The 25890-nt window shown below is 45.0% G+C and overlaps 1 pseudogene across 1 annotated transcript in view; it reads right to left on the bottom strand.

Moving 5' to 3' along the window:
- Positions 1–25890, bottom strand: part of LOC144753877 (keratin, type I cytoskeletal 12-like) — a 91779-nt pseudogene that overhangs the window by 5661 nt on the left and 60228 nt on the right. The window contains exon 6 of the transcript XR_013594585.1: positions 24236–24453. The product of XR_013594585.1 is annotated as a keratin, type I cytoskeletal 12-like (transcript). The remainder of the gene's footprint in view (positions 1–24235; positions 24454–25890) is intronic.

Raw genomic sequence — 25890 nt, 5'->3', positions numbered from 1 at the left:
TCCTGCTGCTAGCATGCTATACATTACCATTTTAAGACACAATCAGAGTTTGTGAACCAATTATAGGGAAAACATGTTTTACCCCAAGTGGCTGAATGGCTCGTAAGATGGCAGTATTAAAGAAATCATGAAAGAGCTCATGCAAAGAGCACAGTCCATCTATTTTCTAAAACATACCTCTATAGGAGTTAGGCTACTGCTGAGATATAATTATAAGTATGGGATACATGAGGATGAGTAAGACTCCATTGCATCATGCTTTTATTGAGGAACATGATTTTGCTGAGGGAAATTTCCTTTATGCTGAATATGAGCAGAATGAATGCAGCGTCCTAGACCTGAAATACATCTTATAGACAAGACTTCACTAAAAGCTAAGATAAATTGTTGCTGCTATGATTAAAACACCACAAAGGGTACAGGGTTTTCATGCTGCCATGTTTAAACCATCACACGAGGTACAGGATATTGATGCATAGCTGGATCTGGTGGCTCAGTGGACTAAAGCAGCCACTGCAGGGGCCTGTGTTCGACCTCATGGTAACAGGTTCAAATCCCAGCGGTTCCACTCAGCCTTTCATCGGTTTGAGGTCGATAAAATGAGTACCATTGAGTTGGGTAACAATAAACATCTGTTATTCAGCGCCAGGACACCTTCGAGTAATCATGCGCTTTACAAATACACATGTTATGTTATGTTAGCATACGTTCCACTTCAGTAAAGTCTATGGGCCATTGAAGATACTTTTGAGAAATACTCAAAGGACTTTCCCTATGGGTACAAATCTATCAAAATATAGCGGACCACAGCTGCTGGCTGAGAGGTAAGCTCAAATAACATCTGTGCAGTTACTGAGAATGTGTATGGGGTGCATTGCTTTAAAGTCTAGAGGTACATTTGAATTAAGAATGAGTGTCATTAGAGTTGATGGAATCGGAAGTCCGCATGAGTGGCACTCAAAGGGTTTGCTAACAGAATAGTCAGGTTTAAAAAATCGACTACCAGAAAATTGTCAAGGTATGTGTATATAGGTTTAATATTTTTAACTCCAGGTATATGTATGTTTCATTTATGTTTATGTATGTATTTGTATGTATCTATGTTCATGTGTGTGTATATATGTATATATATATACACTATACATAAATTTCTCTCCAAGTCCAGCCGACACCGAAAAAAAGCAGGCACCCCAGAATGCGTGTGCAAAAATACGAATTGATTAGTTACACGGAACTCAGCCATTCCAAGCCCCATTTCCCGTAGAAAATAAGTAAACCGAGGTAATGAGCACTGAGGAAATAACTATGTGTTCCCACAAGTCGATACAGCTTCATCAACCTCAGTGCATCAACAAGCAGTAACCCACTACAGTTCATTTTGTGTAATCCAAAAATCAAGCAAACATAATTTCAGTGCATCAATTCAATATTCCCAATAAAATATCATAATATTGACTTTGTTTCCAAAAGAGTGAATCATGAGCATAGAACAAAATCTTCATTAATTAGCCTTCCACATAAAAGGGCTTAATGGTAATGGCCCATGACAGCTTATTTTAAAAAATAACAAGCTCATCTTTCATATTCACCGTCAGCACAGTCAAACAAGTTTTAACTATGGAAAACATCTCAATATTAATGTATCTTGTTCCGAGGCTCAAATGCTCTCCAATACTAAAATTAATTCATATGTTCTAATCATAAACAGATTTCAGAGTACTGATCAAGTGTCCTGACTCACTTGCGAGCATCGATAATGCATCTTGATTACATAGCATAGTATAATACATAAATCCATCTTTATGTTCTAACCATGAACAGATGTCAATGTCCCCAAGTGCCCTTATATCCTCACTTACATGCTTCATTGATGCATTTGTATATCAGGATTAAGATATGATGGCGTGGAATAGTGGGGAAGGCACACTCAAGCATTGTTTCCATTTCATATACATCATATAAATCCTCACGTGTGGTGATTGGAAACATTATGACCCACTTGCCACATGGCTTGATGAACTGGGATCACTGCCTAAAGTATCGAAGGAAGTAAGAAACCTTGGAATGACCATGGACTCCAAGCTATTGATGAATGCCCAAGTGAACAAACTTTCTCAAAAACAGAGGAGTGTGGCCCTGTGGACAGAAGTGGGGGTAGGGCCCAGAAATGCTTTACAAAAAGAAAGACCCACACTTCACGGTATTTCAAGAAGTCTTATTCTAAATGAAATGATAAACAAAACCTAATATGATTATCTCGGCAATTAATTGCGCCTTTTATTCATACTTTTTTTGGAAAGAGAAATACTATTTTTAGCAAGAGAAGACAATTGTTCTTCACATACATGGCCAAACAATCTTGTTGCCTTTGTTATACAAAAACATAAATCAAACATACACGAAAAGTGAAAACATAAAATTATTACAAGTCATTACATTAATTTTTAACAGTCAGTTACTGAGAATAAGAAGAAACTGTTCTGAAATAAAAGACTTTGACACACATGCAAATTCATTCTGTGAAGAAATGGACATGAGAGGATATCCCAAAAAGCTTTTGAAGCACTCAAAGAAAAGAGCGAGATTCACTCCTAGAGAGGAACTGTTAAAAATTAAACCAAAAAGGGAGCTAAACAAACTGGTCTGTGTGACCACCTATGGGGTCCATACTAACAAGTTCAGGCAGATTATCTTGCGAAATTGGCATTTGCTAGAAGGGCTTGAGTACCCTTTGCAAAGACCAATTTTCGCTATGAAGAAAAATCCCAGCATTGGTCAGCAAATCATTCGGGCAGACAGTCATGTTCCAAAACCTAAGAGTGATCTTATATCGAAGTGGAAACTTAAACCCATCACTGGACACCACAAATGTGGTATGTGTGTAGCCTGCAACAGTGCTGTAGAGGGAAATAAATTCAGCCATAATGGCATTAAATGGAGGCATGATATGCATACTAATTGCAAAAGTAAGAATGTTATCTATGCAGTGCTGTGTGCATGCAATAAAATATACATCGGCAAAACATGCCAGCAGGTGAACATTCCAATTTCACAACATCGGTCGAGATTAAAGAAAAGAGTACCCAATGCACCAATGGTCGACCATTTTGTGGCTTTAAATCATAATGAAACTGAGTTTACATAGACTGTGCTGGCGAGTATAGATCCCAAACACAGATCACCCAATGTGGAACAAGCTCTGCTGCGCAAGGAAGCGTATCTAATAATGAGATTTGACAGCATCAATAAAGGACTCAACTCTATGAGTGAATTGAATAAACTCTAAGGCTAGGTCATTACGAGTTGCCTAGTTTCACTACAACCCCCAGAATGCACTACCTGGGTTTCATCAAAATACTTGATTTGGATTGGTCAAGAAAGTTTGAAATAACTAACAGGCGGCTGCCTGTTTGACCAAGACTGGTGAACCAAATCAAGGAGTGCACTGAGAGGAGCTTCAGAAAAAGATAGAGGTAAGCGTCGATCCCTTGTTATGGATTCGAACGCTCAGATTCCTTGCTATCGGCGGAGCGGCCCTAACAGGTTTAATTCACATTGCAGATTCGTAGCGATAGTGATCGGGCAGCGGAAGCCCCGACTGTGCGAGACACCGTGACTAATGCGAAGAAGTTCACAGTGAGTAGTGCGGCTGCGGACTCTTGAAACAAATGTTCATTAACCAGTAAACATGTAAAAATAGCCATATCAGGGCGGCTTGGTTACTCTTTTTGCAGAAAGAAGGAGACTTGAAAACACGAGTGCTCCCGTTTTAAAATCGATGCGAGGAACAGCCCACGTAGCCGGTTTTTATGAGACTCAGCTATAGGTATGAATGTCCCGTTATTTGTCAATATTAAAACAGACACGAACGTGGAATTTTCTTAGCTAACAAACAAAAAACACTTCTTGTTCCAGAAGCGTGCACACAGCTTTATTCACAAGTTGGGAGAGTGACCTTCACCTCAACACCTTTGAGGTACGGCACTTTTTTGCTAAGTATGTACAAAACACAGAGCCTGAGAAGGTTGAGGGAAGTGGTTTTAACGAGCTTGTACAATTTGTTTTGTCTTTTATTATTAGGATAAAGGTTGGGAAAAGGATTTATTTGGCCCTGATGAGAGTTTGGGGACAAGGAACCCACACTCGAAACGCGTCGGCAAAGGGGATTAAGTCCTATTCTTTGAAAACGCTTTTTGGCATTTATTCCCATATCAAGTATTTACACTTATTGATGACATTTTAGAATCTAGGAATGAATTGTATTTATCCTTGAATATTTTGATGATGTTATTTGAAATAATTTGACATCTTTCACCTTTTTCTTTTTGAATATAATGACTTGTAATAATTTTATGTTTTCACTTTTCGTGTATGTTTGATTTATGTTTTTGTATAACAAAGGCAACAAGATTGTTTGGCCATGTATGTGAAGAACAATTGTCTTCTCTTGCTAAAAATAGTATTTCTCTTTCCAAAAAAAGTATGAATAAAAGGCGCAATTAATTGCCGAGATAAACATATTAGGTTTTGTTTATCATTTCATTCAGAATAAGACTTCTTGAAATACCGTAAAGTGTGGGTCTTTCTTTTTGTAAAGCAAGTGAACAAACTAGCAAGATCAAGCTTTGTTACTATAAAAACTATGTGACGAATCTTCCCCCATTTGGGATTTCCACACAGGGTCCAAGCTACCATCTCCCTTGTTCTGTCCGAACTCGATTACGCCAATAGCCTCTACCACGGATCACCTTAAACGACTATAAAAAGACTACAACGTATTCAGAACTCGGCTGCCAGACTACTCTTGCATATCAAACCATGAGACCACATCTCCCCTGCCTTGAAAGCCCTGCACTGGTTACCAGTTGCCAGAAGATCCACGTTCAAGCTGCTTTGTATCACCCGCAAAGCGATACATGGAATGGAAGCGCTCTTCAACAGGAATAAAATCACCAAACACATTCAACATAGAAACATCCGCTCTAGAGTGGCACCTCGCCTCAAAATCCCAAGATACAAGAAAAAAAACATGGGTGGCACATCCTTCGCTGCTCAAGCAGCCAAAATACGGAGCTCTTTACCCCCCCAACATAAGATTCACCGACAACCACCTTAGCTTCAGAAAAGTATTCAAGAATTGGCTCTTCCCCAGAAATATATAGCATATCCCTCTGTATATAAGCATTTATTTGTACTATAGATATGTACCCATATATATGTGTTGCTTTGTATAAACATGTAGAATAATTATGTTTTTAAAAATAAATAAATAAAATATTTTTTTAAGTACAACACTTGAAAACCAGAGTTTATCGAATGCATCTTTAATTTACATATACTTATTTCCTTTATGCATCTATATACCTTCCGTATACTTGGATCTATATATTTCTTTCTTCTAATTCAGCATATCCAGTGCACTACCCTATTTCTCACCCTATACCTCTATCAATATCTTTAATATACATATACTTCCTTCCTTTATACATCTGTAAACGTTCCATGTATGTATGGATCTATATATTTATTACTTTCTTCCAATTCAGCATATCAATGCACTACCCTATTTCTAACCCTATACCTCCCTCAATATATCTTCTACCTCAACTCTCTGACTCATCTCAAACCTCTTTCTACTACTCTTTCCAATGCACTACCCTATTTCTCACCCTATGCCTCGATCAATATATCCTCTACATCCACTCTCTCATTCATCTCAAACCTGATACCACAAGTATGACCCCCAAAATAGCCCTTTCTAGACTCTCCCCTACTCTACCCCTCCTTGCACCATCTGACACCTGTTTTACTATACTGATCCCCCAAAACAAGGCTTTCTAAACTCTTCCCTCTGACTCTTCCCCTCCACATCCCTTTTCACTCATCCCAAGCCTCCTACTGCTGCTCAGACCTCCGCCAAAAAAAGTCTAAACCCTTCACTCTTCTATCCCTCCACTATCCTTTCAATCAAAATAACAGACTAACATATCAATTTTCATATTTCACTATACTAATTCACCACTAATCCTTATGGGGTCCAGAGTAGCGTGCTACTTGCCAAAAAAGTGCTTCAACACCCCATCAGGAGTAACAAGCGCTATATAAATGCAAACCTTTTTCCCTCTTCTATCCCTCCGCTATCCTTCCGAATCCAAATACCTGACTAACCTATCCACCACTCAAATGACTTTCATATTTCACTATCTAATTCAATACTAATCCTTTATGGGTTCTGGAGTACGTGCTACTTGCTGAAAAAAAAACGTAAACGCCTCGTCAGGGTTAATAAGCGCTATATAAATGCAATTACAATACAATATAGTTCTTATACCATTTACAGGTGCCAACTGTTGGCATAGTCAGCAGATTATCATTAAAATCAGGCATATCAACCCATAATAGCATAACCAGCAGCAAAAGTAAATGCAGAATCAGAGTACAATGTTAATTTCCATTTTTCTGCAATGTCAAAGGTATATAGATAGTAAAAGAAGCAGGGAACATCGGAGGCCATTGGTGGATATAGGATAGAGTGAACAAGGACATAAAAGGAGAGGACAAATCAAGATACATATTAATTACCCCACATGCACATATTAATTACCCCACATGCACTTCAAATTCCTCATCCTTGTTTACCCCAGCAAAAGGATCGGCCACCCATCCTTGCTCTCTTCATGGAAGGACACACACCTTACCCGTCCCGCTAGATCTAAGTTGCCGGATTGGTGAATGGAGAGTGAGTAGATCAAACAAATAGGAGGGGCCTGTCCTTTGAATGATCCGATGGCAGATGCTCAGAGCCTTGAACAGGACTCGGAAGCATAGGAACCAAATGAGCTGCTGCGTTCTGGATGCCTTGGAGTCTATGCACGCATGTAGCGGAAGCACCCAGGTATATTACCATAAACAAAGCACGATGTCACCAGGGCATGCACCATGGTCTTCCTGGCTGCAGTAGGAAACACATCCAAGGTTTTCCGAAGGCCCGTAGGACTCCAAAACATGCGCCTGCCACCCGCAGGTATGGTACTCGAAGGAGAGCTTGGTATCCAGCCATACACCCAGGTTCTTAGCCTGAGCGCAGGGCGTGGGGGTGGGCCCAAAACTCTGGGGCCACCATACCGATGACCACACTGACAGAGCTTTCCCTATCACAAGCACCTCGGTCTTATTGCCATTCAATTTCAGGCAGTTATTAGCCATCCACAGTGCTAGTTTTTCCATGCATGCCACAAAGTTGGAAGTTGCCGTGTCCTGTGTCTGAGTAAGGGAAACCACCAGTTGAGTGTCATCGGCATCGGACACAACCATAATTCTGAATTTTTCTGCAATCTCTGCTAAAGGAGTGACATAGAGATTTAACAGAGTCGGGCTCAGCGTGGATCCCTGAGGCGCCCCCTGTTTAAGTTTGATAACTTTGGAATAGTAGGAGCCCTGCGTCACCTGAAAACTGCGCTCCGACAAGAAAGACTCCCTCCAGCTCATAGCACTGCAGGACACACCTCCTTTCCTCAAACAGTGCAGCAGAGTATGATGGGCAACAGTGTCAAAAGCGGCACTTAAATCTAACAGAATTAAGGCCTCTGTCTGTCCCACATCCACATATTCTCTAATGGTTTCAGTGGAAAGTAGCAGGGCCGATTCCGTAGAATGGAGGGCCCGAAAACCGGACTGAGTAGGGTGAAGGAGATTGTGTTTTCCGATATGCGATGTCATTGTTATTGTTATTCGGTATTTATAAAGCGCGAACTGTCGCTCCGAAAGGATCATCCTGGCGCTAAAAAGCGAGGAAGTCAATGAAGGAGGGAACTAGATGGCGGCCAATACAAATGCATCTGACAAGTTGAATAGCCAAGTTTTAAGTTGTTTTCGAAAAGGGGCTTCTCGATCTAATAGTCTTAGCTCCTTTGGCATAGCATTCCATGCCCTGGAATCCAGGACACTGAGAGTTTTACCACCTTTGGTTTTATAGTGAAAGGTGGGAGTATTGATTAAGTTAGAGCCTGCTGATCTCAAAACTCTGGTGGGATTGTAACGCGTATATCTTTTTGAGAGATATTTAGGGCCAACGTTGTTTAGTGCTCTGAAGGAGGTCAATAAGATTTTAAAGAGAATTATTTTATGGAGAGGGAGCCAATGCAATGTCCTGAGGGCCGCAGAGGCTGAGGATTTTCTGGGCAGTTTTAATACCAGTCGTGCAGCTGCGTGTTGAACGCTTTGTAGTTTTTTTAGCGTCTGCTTTTTTATCCTTGCCATCAGGCCATTGCAATAATAGAGGCGGGAAAGTATGAGGGCAACCGCCACATATTTTCTTGGTTCAGTGGGGAGAAAGTCAAAGAATTTCTTCAATGATTTTATGATGTTAAAACAACTTCCTGCAACACTCCTAACATTGTGTTCAAAGGACAATGACGAGTCGAAGAGAATTCCCAGATTTCTGGCCACCTCTACCGAACTGGGTGGCGGAGTGGCACCCTTTGGCCACCATTTGCTGGGGCTGAAAGTAACATTTTTCCCAATGGGCAGTATTTCAGTTTTACTTGAATTGCATTTAGGATGGTTGTTATTCATCCATTGGAAGACATCAGTAAGGCAATTCTGAAAATTTTGTTTGCCCATTGTGGAATTTTTGTCGAGTGATACAATCAGTTGGGTATCATCAGCATATGATGTTACCAGTATCCCATAGGATTCGATAAGATAAATAAGGGGCGCCATATAAATATTGAAGAGTAGGGGTCTCAGGATGGAGCCTTGGGGTACTCCTGAGGTAATGCTTTTCTCCTTCGAGAGAAAAGGCCCCAGTGATATAATTTGAGTTCTCTCTGACAGGAAAAAGCTTATCCAGTCAAGGGCCCCATCTGTTATTCCGCTTGTTCTCAGTCTATCAATAATAATTTTGTGGGAGATAGTATCGAACGCCGCCGATAAATCGAGTAATATCAGGACGGCGTTTTTCGCCTCATCCTGTAAATGTTTGATAGCATCAGTTAGTTTGATGAGAGCTGTTTCGGTGGAATGTTTAGGGCGAAAACCTGATTGTTGGGAATGTAAGATATTGTGTGTTTCCACGAAGTTTGTCAGCTCTTGATGAACCATGTGTTCGGTTATTTTCCCAAGGACTGGGAGAAGAGATATGGGGTGTAAGTTAGAAAGGTCTGTGGTATTTTTATTTTGCTTTTTCATCAGAGGTTTCACTATAGCTTTTTTCCAGTCCACAGGGACAATGCCAGAGCTGAGTGATTCATTGACTATTTGGTTTATAATGGGATTCACGATATCTATTATCTGATGAAGGATGAGAGGGGTACAGGCATCAGAGGGGCATCCTGATTTACAGGATATAATGACTTCACGGGTTTGTACAAGGGTTACATGCTTGAACATTCTGAGAGTATTTGGTGCAAATGAAGCGGAATCATTTGTGTCCTTTGTGGTGAATTGAACAATGGGTGGAAATTCGTTTGGTATACGTTTTATTTTGTCATCAAAGTAGTCAGCGATTTGGTCTCAGAAACTTTGGGACGAAGGGATAACTCGTTGCAGGATTTTCGGGTGGGTGAAGGATTTTAATATGGAAAAGACAGCTTTTTGTCTTTGTTGGGCTTCCTTAATTATTTTTGTATAGTAATCCTTTTTGGCAGTTTTAATATTTGCAAAGTATATATTCCTGTATTTTATGAAAAGGACTTTCGCAGACGGGTCATAATCTTTCCTCCATTTTCTTTTGCCTTTTTTACACTGAAGATGAGCTTCGGCTAAAGACTGCATATACCAAGGGGCACTTATCCTTTTAGTTTTGTTATTTTTTGCAGCACGTTTAAAAGGGGCAAGGTCATTATTTACTGGCTGCATCCAAGTGTGAAAAATGTTGGAATCTTGTTCGACATCGCCGGAGAGGCTAGGAACCTGTGACTGGGCTGAGAGCAATAAGTGCCCAGTTTTGACTGGAGGAGGATTGCAAAGTAGATTTTGCCATTTTGGGGGAGCGATGCATATTTACACTAAATAGGATGAAACAGTGAACCATCCATATTTTAGGGATCGGCAAATGGGTCACTAGAAGGGGAAAGTTGGAGCAGATCCTATCAAGTGTATGTCCCGTTTGATGAGTTACATTTGTTACTTTTTGAGAGAGACCAAATATTTCAAGTGTCTGTTAAAAATTAGAGACCAGTGAGTCTGTTTTTGATTCCAGCTGATTTGATTGGCCGCTCACATAGCATTCTTGAACTGACCTGTGGATCTGTCGTTTTATTCTCCCCCTTGCTCTCCGGACCAGCTCGCCTCCCCACTCGCTCGCACTCGCTGGTGGGAGCGCTCTCTGCAGTCGGCAGAAGCACACACTGCTCCCAGCGGAGTGCGCTGTGGGTTGAGGCTTGAGGGGGTAATAATTGGAACTACTCCGTCCGGGGGACTGCGAGGACCAGCAATCCCTGAACTAGCGCAGCTGGTGCCTCTTCCCCCGGCGGCCACGCCCCTCACTTCCAGCCTATTTACTTTTCGCGACACCCGCTCCGCGGGTGCCGCTCACATAGCATTCTTGAACTGACCTGTGGATCTGTCATTTTATTCTCCCCCTTGCTCACCGGACCAGCTCGCCTTCCCACTCGCTCGCACTCGCTGGTGGGAGCGCTCTCTGCAGTCGGCAGAAGCACACACTGCTCCCAGCGGAGTGCGCTGTGGGTTGAGGCTTGAGGGGGTAATAATTGGAACTACTCCGTCCGGGGGACTGCGAGGACCAGCAATCCCTGAACTAGCGCAGCTGGTGCCTCTTCCCCCGGCGGCCACGCCCCTCACTTCCAGCCTATTTACTTTTCGCGACACCCGCTCCGCGGGTGCCGCTCACATAGCATTCTTGAACTGACCTGTGGATCTGTCGTTTTATTCTCCCCCTTGATCACCGGACCAGCTCGCCTCCCCACTCGCTCGCACTCGCTGGTGGGAGCGCTCTCTGCAGTCGGCAGAAGCACACACTGCTCCCAGCGAAGTGCGCTGTGGGTTGAGGCTTGAGGGGGTAATAATTGGAACTACTCCGTCCAGGGGACTGCGAGGACCAGCAATCCCTGAACTAGCGCAGCTGGTGCCTCTTCCCCCGGCGGCCACGCCCCTCACTTCCAGCCTATTTACTTTTCGCGACACCCGCTCCGCGGGTGCCGCTCACATAGCATTCTTGAACTGACCTGTGGATCTGTCGTTTTATTCTCCCCCTTGCTCACCGGACCAGCTCGCCTCCCCACTCGCTCGCACTCGCTGGTGGGAGCGCTCTCTGCAGTCGGCAGAAGCACACACTGCTCCCAGCGGAGTGCGCTGTGGGTTGAGGCTTGAGGGGGTAATAATTGGAACTACTCCGTCCGGGGGACTGCGAGGACCAGCAATCCCTGAACTAGCGCAGCTGGTGCCTCTTCCCCCGGCGGCCACGCCCCTCACTTCCAGCCTATTTACTTTTCGCGACACCCGCTCCGCAGGTGCCGCTCACATAGCATTCTTGAACTGACCTGTGGATCTGTCGTTTTATTCTCCCCCTTGCTCACCGGACCAGCTTGCCTCCCCACTCGCTCGCACTCGCTGGTGGGAGCGCTCTCTGCAGTCGGCAGAAGCACACACTGCTCCCAGCGGAGTGCGCTGTGGGTTGAGGGTTGAGGGGGTAATAATTGGAACTACTCCGTCCGGGGGACTGCGAGGACCAGCAATCCCTGAACTAGCGCAGCTGGTGCCTCTTCCCCCGGCGGCCACGCCCCTCACTTCCAGCCTATTTACTTTTCGCGACACCCGCTCCGTGGGTGCCGCTCACATAGCATTCTTGAACTGACCTGTGGATCTGTCGTTTTATTCTCCCCCTTGCTCACCGGACCAGCTCGCCTCCCCACTCGCTCGCACTCGCTGGTGGGAGCACTCTCTGCAGTCGGCAGAAGCACACACTGCTCCCAGCGGAGTGCGCTGTGGGTTGAGGCTTGAGGGGGTAATAATTGGAACTACTCCGTCCGGGGGACTGCGAGGACCAGCAATCCCTGAACTAGCGCAGCTGGTGCCTCTTCCCCCGGCGGCCACGCCCACCACCTTCACGGTTATTAGTGTCAGGCTCGTCTCCGCGACGCGGGACGCGCGCGGGTCGGAGCACGGGGCGAAGCCCGGGCCAAGGGCGGGCCCGTTTAAGCTCGTTCAAGACTGGGCAAGACTGGACTGGGCCACCCTATTTGGTTTTTGGTTTTAATTACTCAATCGACTCTCTATATTGTACTGCTTTTTAGTTGAAGTATGTCCCCGAGGGGCACCAGAAGTAACAAAGCCCTCCGAACGGCCCAAACCACCGGCCCAATTGACCAATTTATCGCCAAGGCAAATGATGCCATTAATCAGGGCGTACTTCTTTTGGAGCAAAGGGTTTCTCAGGATTTGAACGCTGCTAAGCGTTCCTCACTGGGCTTATTGGCGACGGTCAAATCCCCGGGTAACCCTCCAGCTCCAGTTACACTTTTAGCTAAGCACGCCGATCCTTTTTTAGTTCCAGCTACAGTGGACTTATCAGTCTCTCTTGAATTTTCAGCCCTCCAGCAATCCCAATTATCCCCGTCACTGGAGCAAACTCCGGCTCTTTTTAATAGTCCGAGCAGGGCTGACCCTATCTCCACTGTCATACGGGGAATTAGGGAGGGCGCGATTCCCAAGAATAAAAAGACGAAAAAGATCCCCCGCCATATTAGGAGTCCGCAGCTCAATAACCACTCTCAAATCGGGTCTCCAATAACTCCGCATCCTAATCCACATCTAATTTCTGTTCCCCACTCTCTTAATCAAGCAGTCCAGGGGCCCGTACCCCTATTGTCACCCAAAATACTTCCCCTTCACCACTCATTTTTAGCCCCCATCCAAGTACCAGTTCTATTGCAGATTCAAGTAGTTGTCCCTCTGAGTTTAATAATGAACTTCTCGATAGCATTGGGGCACTATTTAAATCCTATCTCCAGCCGTTCGAACATATTCTTACCAACATAGCGAAGCAGTTAGACGTGCTATCGTCTTCACTAAAATCTACCCCAGCGCTTCCAACTGCCCAAACCCTAGTCACCAAACCTACTCTGAAAAATTCTAGTAATAGGGCCCCGGCAAACAGTCGCCCGGCCACAGCAGTTAATAGTTCTACTACAGCAACATTAACTAGATCCAATCCCCCTCCACCAAAGATAGTAAATGTTCCCACCCCAGCAGTTACTTCTCTTCCTACCCCTGTCCTTTTGCCAGTTCAGCCGACTATTCCACTCTCCAAACATTCTAATACACGTGACCAACATATCACCACTCATAGGACTAGGAGGAAGGGGACCCCTCCAATCCATCTTCCTCCCGAAGCAGCTCCCTTCGTCGTTATTATGACGGGGGTTCCAGAGCTGAACCCAAGCTCGGACGAACCTAGTTGGTCCCTTAGAAATAAGGTTCTACATTGGTTATCTAGTAATAGGCCCCTTCCCCCTTACGCAAATAATAAAGTTACTTCAGTACGGCGAGTTCCCTGGTTAGGTAAAGCACATAAAACACTCCAGGGAGATTGTGTAATTGTGAACTTCGAAGATCCGCACACAGTAGAGCATATTTGCTCCTGGGGTCCTCAATACACATCCGATGGCATTAGTACTAGAAGACTTTCCTTCTTTTATCCTCCAGTCCAGCACTATAACACCGGGCCAGAGTGGAACTGGACCCAAGTCGGAAACTGGAATCCTAGACGGGACTGGAACAGCAGGTCAAGGTATGGGGAGAGTGATGTAGCTCCCTCATTTGGCTGGGGCGGAATCCCATTGTCCAACAGATATGACTGTTTGGAAATGGTTGATTGACCATCATCTGTTAGCCTTTATGCTAATTTTCCATCTCCTTCCCCCGGTCACTGCGTTACGGTGCAGACCTCGGTCTTGCTGCCGAGCACAACATCTCTCTCTGCTACACCCAACTCAGATGCACCTATCCCAGATCTGTCAATTGCCCCATCCATCCCTTCTCGGTCTTCATTCCTTATCAAACATGTACCTACTACTTTCGATCTCCTACCCACCAATTCACTTGCTTCTCTTCTCCCTTTAAAACACTGTCATTCCACACACGTCACCTCACCTAAACCGATTACCACCAGGAGCTCTCCTTCACCGTTCCATCTCCCCGTCTTATTTTGGAACATAGCGGGTCTCCGCTCTAAACTAAAAATTAAATCATGGCTGGACCTCGTTTCGTCTTTTAAAATAGTCTGCCTCCAGGAAACGTGGGCTATAGCTCCGATACATCTGCAGGGCTATATTACGTTCCACTCACCTGCCAGCCCTACCACTCATGGCAGATCCAAGGGGGGTTTAGTTGTTTATCTGTGTAATACCTTACCTTTGCTGAAATCATCTGTCTTACATAACACCCCGAATTTCCAAATTATTTCGCTTGAATTTAGCAAAAGTACTGTTTATCTTTGTATTAATTTTTATAACAACTTTAGTGTATCTGATTGTATTAAATGTGTGAAAGAAATTTCTTTTCTAATTAACGACTATCGTAATAATCACCCAACATTTCTATGTCACACAATTTGGGGGGGTGATTTTAATGTTTCATTGTGCCCTAATTATAGCTAAGGAATTTGTGGTTGACAGGACGAAAATGACTGTCCATTAACTCATTTTATTCATTCCTGTGCTGGTAACGCTTTGAATGATAGCCTGGCTGAAATGGAACTTGACTTTGCTAACGTTTTGGTAGATCCCCCTATTGATTTTAAGCCTACCTTTCATGGTAGGGGTAGGCTGTCCACCATTGATTTTATTCTATGTTCATCATTGCTAAAAGGTAATCTCCAACGGTTTAGCACGGGTTCTGACATCTCAAGCGATCACTACCCCAACAGTATCATCCTGTCCATCCCATGCGGCGGCTCCCAACCTAATAAGATTAGCCACCTAATCCAACAGTCATTGGCCATGGACAAAGTGAATGGCTTTTCTGTTAAATGGTCAAAAATTGACCCTCTAGTTACCTCTGCCAAAGTTATATCCAATTCCCTCCCATGGATAAACAACTGTCTTGCTGTAGATTCTTCACCCCAGTTCATTTTAACTAGTTTTCAAGAGATCCTTTCAGTAATGCGTTCAGTGCTATCTCGCAAACATAATCCCCCTATGAAAGGTTCTATGGGATGGTTCGACAAAACATGTCGCAAAGCCTTATCAGCCTTAAAACAGGCCACAAATAGCACCAACAGAATTCCTTCTCTGATAGCTAAATTAAGAAAGGACTATAAGGTGGCCCAACAGATCCGTAAAAAGGCTCTAAGGAAAAACCTTTGGGACCAATTACACGAGTGCTGTCTATCCAAAGATAGCGCCCAGTTTTGGCGTGTCATTAAATCACCCTTTTTAGCTGAGGATAATAGACCGCAGCACTTAGAGGTGGCAATTTCTGCAGAGCTTTGGGTGTCTCATTTTTCGAAAATATTTGGGGGACCCTCTGACCCTGCTCTATCAGTAGACTCCCCACTCGTTGATCCCGCTGGTGTTTCAACTTACCCCATTGACTTGCACTTTAGCTTGGGTGAGGTTTTGCATGCCTTAGCGCGTTCAAAAACAGGAAAAGCGCCCGGCCCAGACGGTGTTCCCCTGGACATCTTCTCTAGCAACTTAGAATTGTGGGCCCCAGTTGTCACCCAGGTGATGGCGGCAGTCTCATCAAATGGCCTCTTGGATTCCTGGTCCTCCTCCATACTATTGCCGATCTTTAAAAAGGGAGACTGCAGCAACCCTGCCTGTTACAGACCAATTTCCCTCCTGGACTCATTGGGGAAAGTCGCTGGGCGCCTTCTCCTGGAACGACTCCAGGACTGGGCGACGGAAAATAACATCTTAACCGATCTCCAGTATGGGTTCCAGGAGGGCCTTGGTACGATAGAGCAGGCATTAAACCTAACCTTACTGATCGGCAAGTATGTAGGAGCGAAGCGCGGTAACTTGTACGCAGTTTATATTGACCTCAGTTCCGCCTTCGACTGTGTGATCCACTCCAGGCTCTGGTCTATTCTGAGCGACCTTGGAGTGGATCCCCCTCTCGTTAACTTCCTGCGCGAGCTCTACTCCGACGCTACCGCGTGTGTGAGCTTTGGGCTAGCCGGAGAACTAACACCTTCTTTTCCTGTTACGAGAGGAGTAAGGCAGGTCTGTGTCCTGGCCCCTTTCCTTTTCAACCTCTATACCAACGGGGTTGAAAAGGCTTTGTTAAAGGGTAGCCAGGACCTTCCTACTATCGACCACCGTTCAATCCCTGCCTTACTGTACGCTGACGATTCCGTCATTCTAGCTAGGACCCTCATCCAGTTGCAGAAACAAGTAGACAAGTATAACCAGTTCATGTCCTCCTTGGGACTAAAAGTCAACAAGAGCAAGACTTTCGTAATGCACTTTGGTCCCAAAGTAAAACACCCCAAATCTATCTACCTAGAACAGGTTAGACTGGAGCGTGCCAGGGAATATCCTTACCTAGGCATCCTAATGGACGACCAATTAGCCTGGAAACAGGCTGTGGCTTGCAGAAAAATGCACTTCCAAAGAGCAACTTCAGCCTTGGTTTCCTTTTCTCGAAAATTGGGTAAACCTGCTCCTAAAGAGCTGCTTAAGATCTATCAAGCAAAATGCCACAGCGTAGCCACCTACGGCGCTCCCGTTTGGGGCCATGTCCAGGTTGATAGCCTACAATTAGTCCACACTAAGTTTATTAAATATATCCTGGCTCTACCCAGGAGCGCTCCAATATACGGCTCCCATATCGAGCTGGGCATCGATTATATAATAGATTCCATCAGATGCCAGCCGATTCTTTTATGGCGCCGTATTTGGACAACACCTCAATGTCATCTTACCCGCTCCCTTCTCCAGGATTGCCTTACCTTAGCAAATTGGCAAAAAATTCCCTGGTTACTGTATGTCTCAAACTTTTTTAGGGATATGAATTGTGATACCTATTTTTCTGACCCACTGTCTTTGTCTGACATCAGTAAAAAGGCCCTGAAAATTCTCTGTATGAACCATCTGAGGCATCTCCGCCTCTATACAGAGATACTGAAGCCAAGTAATGTGCACATTTTATCCATACAATCTACCCATGGTACCCAGCCCTATTTATCCTTTTTCCTATCTAATTTTGAAAAGTATGTGTTAACAAGATTTCGTTTTAATTTATTTTTTCGTCTTGTTACTTTCCCTAATGTGCATAATTGGTCGCACGAAATGGCTTGCTGTCCGTGCGATGGTGTTTCGGTTCAATCAAACATACACACCATTTTTTTCTGCTTTTTCTTTGTTCAACAACGTAAAAAATGGATAATTCCCCTCTTACGTAGCATGGGGTTGAGAACGTGTCGGCCAGCTTTTCTGGCTCTCCAGATGCTGGACACCCCCCATGCTGCTAAATGTGTGGCACTTTTCCTGAAATCCTGTTTAAAAACACGTTTTATGATTGGGTCTTCTATTACATGAATTGACATTCTTCACACTTTGTTTACTCTATCGTAACTATTGTTTTTCCTTTAGTGTTGCACTTAATTTGTATTTTTTTTTTTTTTTTTTACAGTTTTAATTGTGTATCCATGAAAATTTATTTTGATTGTTAAATTGTACTTTTTATGATTGAATGTTATGTCAATCGAATAAAAGTTTATGAATCGATTCCAGCTGTAAATTGAAGTCTCCAAGTAGCGTGAAATGAGGATAACAAAGTAGCAGCTGACCTAGGGATTCGCCCAGAGATTCAAGAAACACGGTAGAGCTACCTGGGGGACGGTATATTAAGCCTCCTGTGAAAGACAGCGAGGCATTAAGCATGATGGAAAAGCCAATGCTTTCAGCACATTTAAGGTGGCTAAGACTAAACGTGTGGCACTTCAGAGTGTTTCTTATAATTATAGCAACACCTCCTCCTCTGCCACTCAACCTGTCCACCCTGAATATGATATAGTCAGGTGACAGAGCGATCGACAGATCAGGGTTGCTCCAGTCATTTAGCCAAGTTTCGGTTATAAAAAGGAAATCTAATTTGAATTCAAGAATTAGTTCCTTAATATCCTGGCTATGACTGCACATTGACCGCTCATTAATAAGCCCTCCTTTGAGGCTAGATTGAATGATAGGGGTGATAGATATCTGTGTCGAGGCGTCAGATGAAAGCATGGACATAGTCCAGGAGCAGGTTCGACAAGAAATAGGACCCCAAATATGCTCCATAGGGATTTGACAGGTACACTTGTTTTGGAAGTCAAGCTTTCTAAGGTCATTGGTTTGGTAGACAATGTGAGGGAGATTAAGGCCAGGAAGGCCTGCGCCTGTCGCGGTCTTGGCGCGGACGGGTGCAGACGGGCTTGCCTTTGGCGTGCCGCCGGTGCGCCCGCTGCACTCGCCCGCTGCGCAGTCGCCACATTCTGGATTAAATAAGGGACAAGAAGTGGAGCGGGGGAGCCAGAAATCACCAACCACCCTAACCACTAGAGCGCTAATCTTCAGGCGGATCAGGATAACGTTCCTGGCACCGCGTTAGCGCTCTAGATACAAAGGCCCCAGGAAACAATATGAAGGAGGTACGATAGTGCAAAGTAAGCAAATTATGAAGTATCTATTTAAAAAATGTTGCCTCAGTTAAAAACAAACAATACAATTTAAACGCTCAGCTGCTTGTCTCCAGTTAAAAAGTTACAAACATGCCACAAGACTCACGCTACGATCTGCGCGGTCGCCACATTCTGGAATAAATAAGGGACAGGAAGTGGAGGGGGGGAGCCAGAAATCACCAACCACCCTAACCACTAGAGAGCTAATCTTCAGGCGGGTCAGGATAACGTTCCTGGCACCGCGTTAGCACTCTAGACACAAAGGCCCCAGGAACCAATACGAAGGAGGTACGATAGTGCAAAGTAAGCAAATTACGAAGTATCTATTTAAAAAATGTTGCCTCAGTTAAAAACAAACAATACAATTTAAACGCTCAGCTATGCTTGTCTCCAGTTAAAAAGTTATAAACACGCCACAAGACTCACGCTACGATCTGCGCGGTCGCTACATTCTGGATTAAATAAGGGACAGGAAGTGGAGGGGGAGCCAGAAATTACCAACCACCCTAACCACTAGAGCGCTAATCTTCAGGCGGGTCAGGATAACGTTCCTGGCACTGCGTTAGCACTCTAGATACAAAGGCCCCAGGAAACAATACGAAGGAGGTACGATAGTGCAAAGTAAGCAAATTACGAAGTATCTATTTGAAAAATGTTGCCTCAGTTAAAAACAAACAATACATGCTTGTCTCCAGATAAACACGCCACAAGACTCACGCTACGGTCTTGTGGCGTACAACCTTCTCCACAACTTTTGCGAAGTAAGGAAGCAAGGAAATTTAATGCAAATTATCAAGTTGGTCTAGACTAATGTGGGGTTTCTTAGGTAGTGGAAGGACCACTGCTTCCTTCCATCTTAACGGCACCGTTCCTGACTTAAAGGATAACTCCAAGAGGTGTCTGATACAAGGCTCAAGAGTTTCAATACCCCCTCTAAGCAGCTTGGGGGAGGCAGGGTCTGGGAGAACCTGACTTATTACTGATGCTAACTTTTGTTAAAATCTCTGGGGGGTGGGAACAATTAATTTATTAATACTATCTATCTCTAGAATGTGACCAGCTTCCCCAGAGGTCCCGTGGCCTACTCGAGCCGAGGCAGGGAAGGTGGAGTAAATCTTCTCCACCTTATCTGCAAAAAAATCCGACACACAATTGCATGACTCCTCTGAGTCAACCACTGGTGCTACCGTTTCCGCTAGGGAGGATATTTCTTTATAGACCCTAAACAGTTCCTTCGCTGAATTTTCAGCCGCCCCAATTCTATCCTGATAATAGGATGCCTTAGCCCTTCTGATGAGCACATGATATCTCTTCAGGGTGACTTTATACTCCCTCTTCACCTGGGCAGAGAAGTCTTTCCTCCACCACCTTTCTAGGTGTTTACAATCTGCTTTAGCAGTTCTCAAGGCGGTGTTATACCAGGGAGATGATTTTTGTACTCTTCCCGGCATTTTTAGTGTACAGGGAGTGGTGCTGTCCAGTGCCTCCGTAATGCGCCTATCCAAGGATTTGCATGCACCTTCAGCATCTAATCCCCCCGGCAGCCCACCCTGAGCGAGGGCATTGTTAAACTTCTTTTGAGAGAAGCCGGCCCACTTCCGGTGTGCTATTTTCATCTTGGATTTCTCCTGTATCTTTAACCCGGGCAACCTCACCGCTAAAGGAACCAAGAAGTGATCAGACCATAAAACAGGAAGCAGTGACCTCACAACTATAGCACCCCAGTTGGCAAAAATAGGGTCAAGTAAATGACCCAGTTGATGAGTGGGGAAATCAGATTTTAACGTAAGTTGTGTAGTAGCCAATTCCTGACATCACTCTCAAGCCCCAGTATTCGTTGCGTCATCAAAGTGCAAATTTAGATCACTGAGCAATAAGAGTTTCTCTTATCGAAGTGCTGGTTGTATGAGGCATTCTATCAAGCGAGATGAAAAGCGAGTGAGAGGTCCAGGGGGTCTATAGACCAGGCGCCCTTTCAGGATGTAGTTCGAGGCAGCCCTGATCGTAAAAAGACCAGCCTCACTATCTGCTATAACGACTGTCTCGATAGAGCAATGGATGATGTGCTTAAAAATGATCACCACCGCCCCTCCTCTGCAGGAAAGCCTATCTACACTGGTGATCGCATAGCCGCTAGGCAATGCCTTGAGGATTTCAGGCACTGAATCCTCATCCAGCCAAGTCTCGCTAAGGAACATCAAACTACCTGACCATCTAAAAGAAGGTCATAGATCTCCATCCTGTGTTTTCTAAGTGATCTACAGTTCAGTAGGCAGAGGTTCAAAGACGAGCTCGCCTCCTGAACCTCCCTCCAGGCGCTCAACCTGAAAGAATAATACCTACACTCCCAACTCTTGCTCCCTCCCTCAATACTGTGCCTACATGAGTCATCAATAGCGGGGAAGAGTGCATGAAGTTCTAGGGAGCTATACTCTAATCCTACTCCGAAACCACCAGGGGTTCTGGCCCCAGGCCCCGGACTGCCACGAACGGGCGCAGACAGGCTTGTCTTTGGCGTGCCTTCGGCGCGTCGGTGGCGCGCCCACACTGCGCGGTCGCTGAGGCATGTGGCTTTTATGAGTGAGAGATCCCTGCAGCTAGACCGCTAACCGGTCGAAGCTGTAGTGCCTGGCTCTTTCTTCCCCGCCCTAGGTGCAACGGTACTAGTTACCGCGTCCGACCGAGGCGGGAAGGAGTGGAGACTGAGCCCAGGCTTCCGCTGAGGTGAGGATAACAAACGCCCCTAGCACTCCCCCGCAAACAAATGTTGTACACTGTTAAAAGAAAACCTGAGGCCAACAGAAATTAAACATTAAAAGAGATTTTTAAAACAAGTTGCCTACACACTTTGCAGCGCCAAGCGGTTCGAGGACACTGCCACTGCCCAACTCACCGCACTGCAGCCGCGAGCCCTGCGCCCTTTATGAGTCAGAGATCCCTGCAGCTAGACCGCTAACTGGTCGAAGCGGAGGTGCCTGGCTCTCCCTTCCCCGCCCTCCGTGCAACGGTACTAGTAACCGCGTCGGACCGAGGCGGGAAGGAGTGGAGACTGAGCCCAGGCTTCCGCTGAGGTGAGGATAACAAACGCCCCTAGCACTCCGCCGCAAACAAATGTTGTACACTGTTAAAAGAAAACCAGAGGCCAACGGAAATTAAACATTAAAAGAGATTTTTAAAACAAGTTGCCTACACACTCTGCAGCGCCAAGCGGTTCGAGGACACTGCCACTGCCCAACTCACCGCACCGCAAGCCTTGCGCCCTTTATGAGTGAGAGATCCCTGCATCTAGACCGCTAACTGGTCAAAGCGGAAGTGCCTGGCTCTCCCTATACAAAGCAATGCACATGTATAGGTACATATCTATAGTATAAATACATGCTTATATACATGGGGCCATTCCAAAGAAAAAATAAATCATCAATATAGCGAGTCCATATGAACACATGCTGCATATCCTCATGATAACCCTCCGCCAAGGCCACCTACTCCTCCCACCAGGCCATCTCAAGATTCGTGAAGCAGGGGGGGAAGCAGGTGCCCATTGCAGTTCCCGTCTTCTGATGATAAAAGACCTGATCATGCAGGAAAATATTTTCTCTCAAACGCTATTGAATCATACGGAGCTGATTTTGTTATGTTCAAGAAAACATAAAGATCTAGTCCTGAGATAGAGCATGCACCCTGAATGAAGGATCAATACAAGTGTACAAAGACGTAATGTCCATTGTGATCCTAAGGAAGGATTCATCGCATTCCACATTATGTATTTTAAGGCCTTATTAAGATTTTGGCGGTGTGGGAATGTGATCGCCCTGCTCCTGTACCACCAGACCCATGTATTAACTGCCTGCCAGATCAGTGGTTTTCTCCTGTCTGGTGGGTGGTTCTTTGGCATTCCCATGGTGGTGCCTATGGAATAGACACTGCAATGGGAACGTCAAAGGCATTACCTGCACGGCCTGCACTGCTGCAGTCCATGTCGTGCAGGTACTGGTGTGCATGCACACATGGGGGCACATGTTTTGCGCCCCTGTTTGGATCCACATGGCGTAAGGCACAAAGGGGCCCTGTAGGGCTCCCTTTGTTTCCTCACTGCCACACTTTTCTTGGCGGTCACCAGCGCTCTTAATAAGCCCTTAGTCAGGAAATCCTCACTACCCCTACAATATGCTGGTAAAGCCTTCTCAAAGGGGGAAAGGAAGACGTCTATATAGATCACTGTATTCCCAAGAAAGCCATAATTCGAGGAGACAAATGGTCTTCCCGGGGTATTGGTAACACTTTTGTGCACTTTGGCTAACACATAGAATGACAACGACGATGATCTTTTCTTAAAAAAACTATAACTCTTGCCCTAAGATAACTATAACTTGCGCCATCACAAGGCATATTTTTCTCCTCTGTAATTTCACAGCAAACGTTGCACTGATATAATCAATGATGTTATTAAAGATGTCAGGACTGACATAATTTGTGGCGTAATTAGCAGTGCATGGCAAGGGCGCAAGTTATAGTTACCTTACGGTACAAGTTATGGTTCCTTCAAATAAGTATAACTAGAACTGCGGAATTTCTATGGTTTTGTGCTCGTAAAATCTGAACCTAACTATAATGTCCTTGTAACCTTTGGTTTTTAGTGATGAATATCTAAAGTTTTTTTTTTAATTCTGTTTTCTAACTATAACATCACAGTAACCTTTGTTTTTTTCATTGAATTTCTAGGGCTTTTTTAACATTAAGTAATATTTAATTACCTTATGTTAATCCAACCCCCACCACGCATGTGTTTCCCGCAGCGCCTGCCTGCGGCCAGCCTCCCACAGTCAGATAATGCGGGAGGGGGCACACAGCCCCCCTCCCCGGGCTGATTACGGTGAAAGGAAAGGGACTCCCTCCCCGGGCTGGTGACGGCCCTAGGACCCCATCTCCCTGGGTCTGGCCATAAAAAATTAGGGGGAGGGGGACATGTGACCCCCTCCCCAGGCCAATTTGACAGCTGGCATCGTTACAAATACTCCAGCCAAGCAAGAACAAACACGCTAGGTCCCAAGGGTAGGCACCCCTGGACAGAGCAGTAGCCCAGCCCACGGGGATGGGGTTCCCAGGGCCATTATTGGCTCCAAAAGAGGGGCTGCGCACCCCCCTTCCTTTGGATTGCACAGCTAGGTCCAGGGGTATGGGGTCCCGAGGCTGAGCACTGTCTGGGGAGGGGGAGGCACGCAACCCACTTCCCCTTGTTTTTTAATGGCTTGGCCACGGGAATGGGATCCCTGGGGACAAAATCGGCCTGGAAGGGGGCTGTGCAGTCCCCCTTCCCATATTGTTTTTGTGCTGGGCCTCAAAATATTCTGCTATTCCATATTTTGGCCACAGTATTTTGACAGGTCTATATTTTTATCCTCGCTAGTCTGACATATAGCCCATTAAACCTATAGAGTTTTTGGGAAAGGATTATGAGTTACTATCCATGGGGTCAACGCAAGAATGTGTATCAACGTCACTCTATTAAGGTCTAAGGGGACATTGTTAACTATGAATGATATCCTTCCAGTAGACAATTCTTGCCCCTTATAAGAGAGTTGAGATAGCTATGAAAGCTTTCCTTACACAAACCCTCCCTCCAGCAGGTGCCGGAAGGTCTCGATCTCCATCTCTAGCCGGGCCTTGATGTCCAGGAGCTGCTGGTACTCGAAGCTCTGCTGCTCCATGTCGCTGCGGAGCTGCATCAGCTGCTGCTCCAGGCCGCTGATCCTCTGCTGCATCTGCGTGAGCTGGTCCACGTACCTTCCTTCTGTCTCTGCCAAGGTTGCTTCAAAGGAGCTTTTCTGTCAAGAGATGACCCCAGCATGTTACAGAACAGACAGGAGCACTACAAACATGTCAAGTAGGCTGGCAGAGAACCAAGAGCAGTTTGATAAAGTGCATGTTTATTGGCACCTCATGTTGAGAGCATCCTTTTGTGTTTGGTTTATATGCACTATACTAATGGCTGAACACCCTTCACCTCTCACTGTGAAACACTATGCCCACAAAGCTGCCCCATTTCTTGTGCCACTTAGTGGGGTAGGCTGTAATGTCAGTAAAGAAATGAAAACTCAAGATGTTGCAATTTTTGAAGGTGGCCATCCGTATGCTGTCCATTAACATATCACTATATCATGCATTGTCTATTTTTAAGAATTTTAAATAGGCAGGTTTATATTTTGGGAGAAGCTGCTGCTGACATGAGGTTTATTCATTCTATGTAATTCTACTGATATTTGAAGAATATTTTTGCAAATATGTCTAGATTACTTAAAAAGCCTACATCTAGGTATCAACAGAGAATTTTTAAAAAAAGTATACACTCACGTGAGTAAAAGTGTATTCCTCTACTTCTGATAATCACTAAGAATGGGCGGATTTTGCGAATTGGCAATTCGCAAAATTGCGTATTTACGGATTCGCAATCCGCAAAATCCGCGAACTCTCGCAAATTTTGCGGATTCCTTTTTTTTTTGTGTTCGCAAGTGTTTCTGCCATTTCGCAAGGGTTTTTTACCAGTTCGCAAACGCAAACTTACTTGTCGGGTAGCAACGGTCGCGACCATGTTGTTTCTACGTCTGGTTCATCACAGCACCCTCTGTTTCACCACTGCCACCCTTTGTTTCACCACTGGCACCCTCTGGCTCACCCATGCCACCCTCTGGCTCACCCATGCCACCCTCTAGTTCATCACTGTAGATTATGGGGGGAAAAGCACACCTGCCCTGCCTCAACTGACATGAATGAATTAGGGGCTGATTAATGTGTCACTGAATTTGAACTTCCTGGCTGGCACCTGCTTCCTTATCTGTAATTTCTTTCTGTTGCAGTGTAATTTTTTTAACAGGACCTTTGTTGTATACTTGTAGCCATTCTCTGAGCCTGCTGTGAGGGTCAGAGCAGGGTCATAGAATAGTTGCAAGTAGGCAACTGAACTCTGAAGGGGCCCCTCAGGAAGCACTACAGGGAATGGTTACTAATGATAAGATTGAACTTTTGCACCTGCTGAGTGCTTTCAGTTTTGCAAAAATCCAAATATCCAGCAGCATCCACAAAAAGTAATCCTTCCAGGCACTACAGGGAATGGTTACTAATGATAAGATTTAACTTTTGCACCTGCTGAGTGCTTTCAGTTTTGCAAAAATCCAAATATCCAGCAGCATCCACAAAAAGTAATCCTTCCAGGTCAAGATCCAAATCAAAGTGACCAGCACATGAAGAAAGCACTGGGAGGAGCC

This window comes from Lissotriton helveticus, chromosome 5_1 (assembly GCF_964261635.1).
Source record: "Lissotriton helveticus chromosome 5_1, aLisHel1.1, whole genome shotgun sequence".
Lineage (NCBI taxonomy): Eukaryota > Metazoa > Chordata > Amphibia > Caudata > Salamandridae > Lissotriton > Lissotriton helveticus.
The sequence above is the reverse complement of the archived record's forward strand: the minus strand, read 5'-3'. Positions and strand labels throughout refer to the sequence as shown.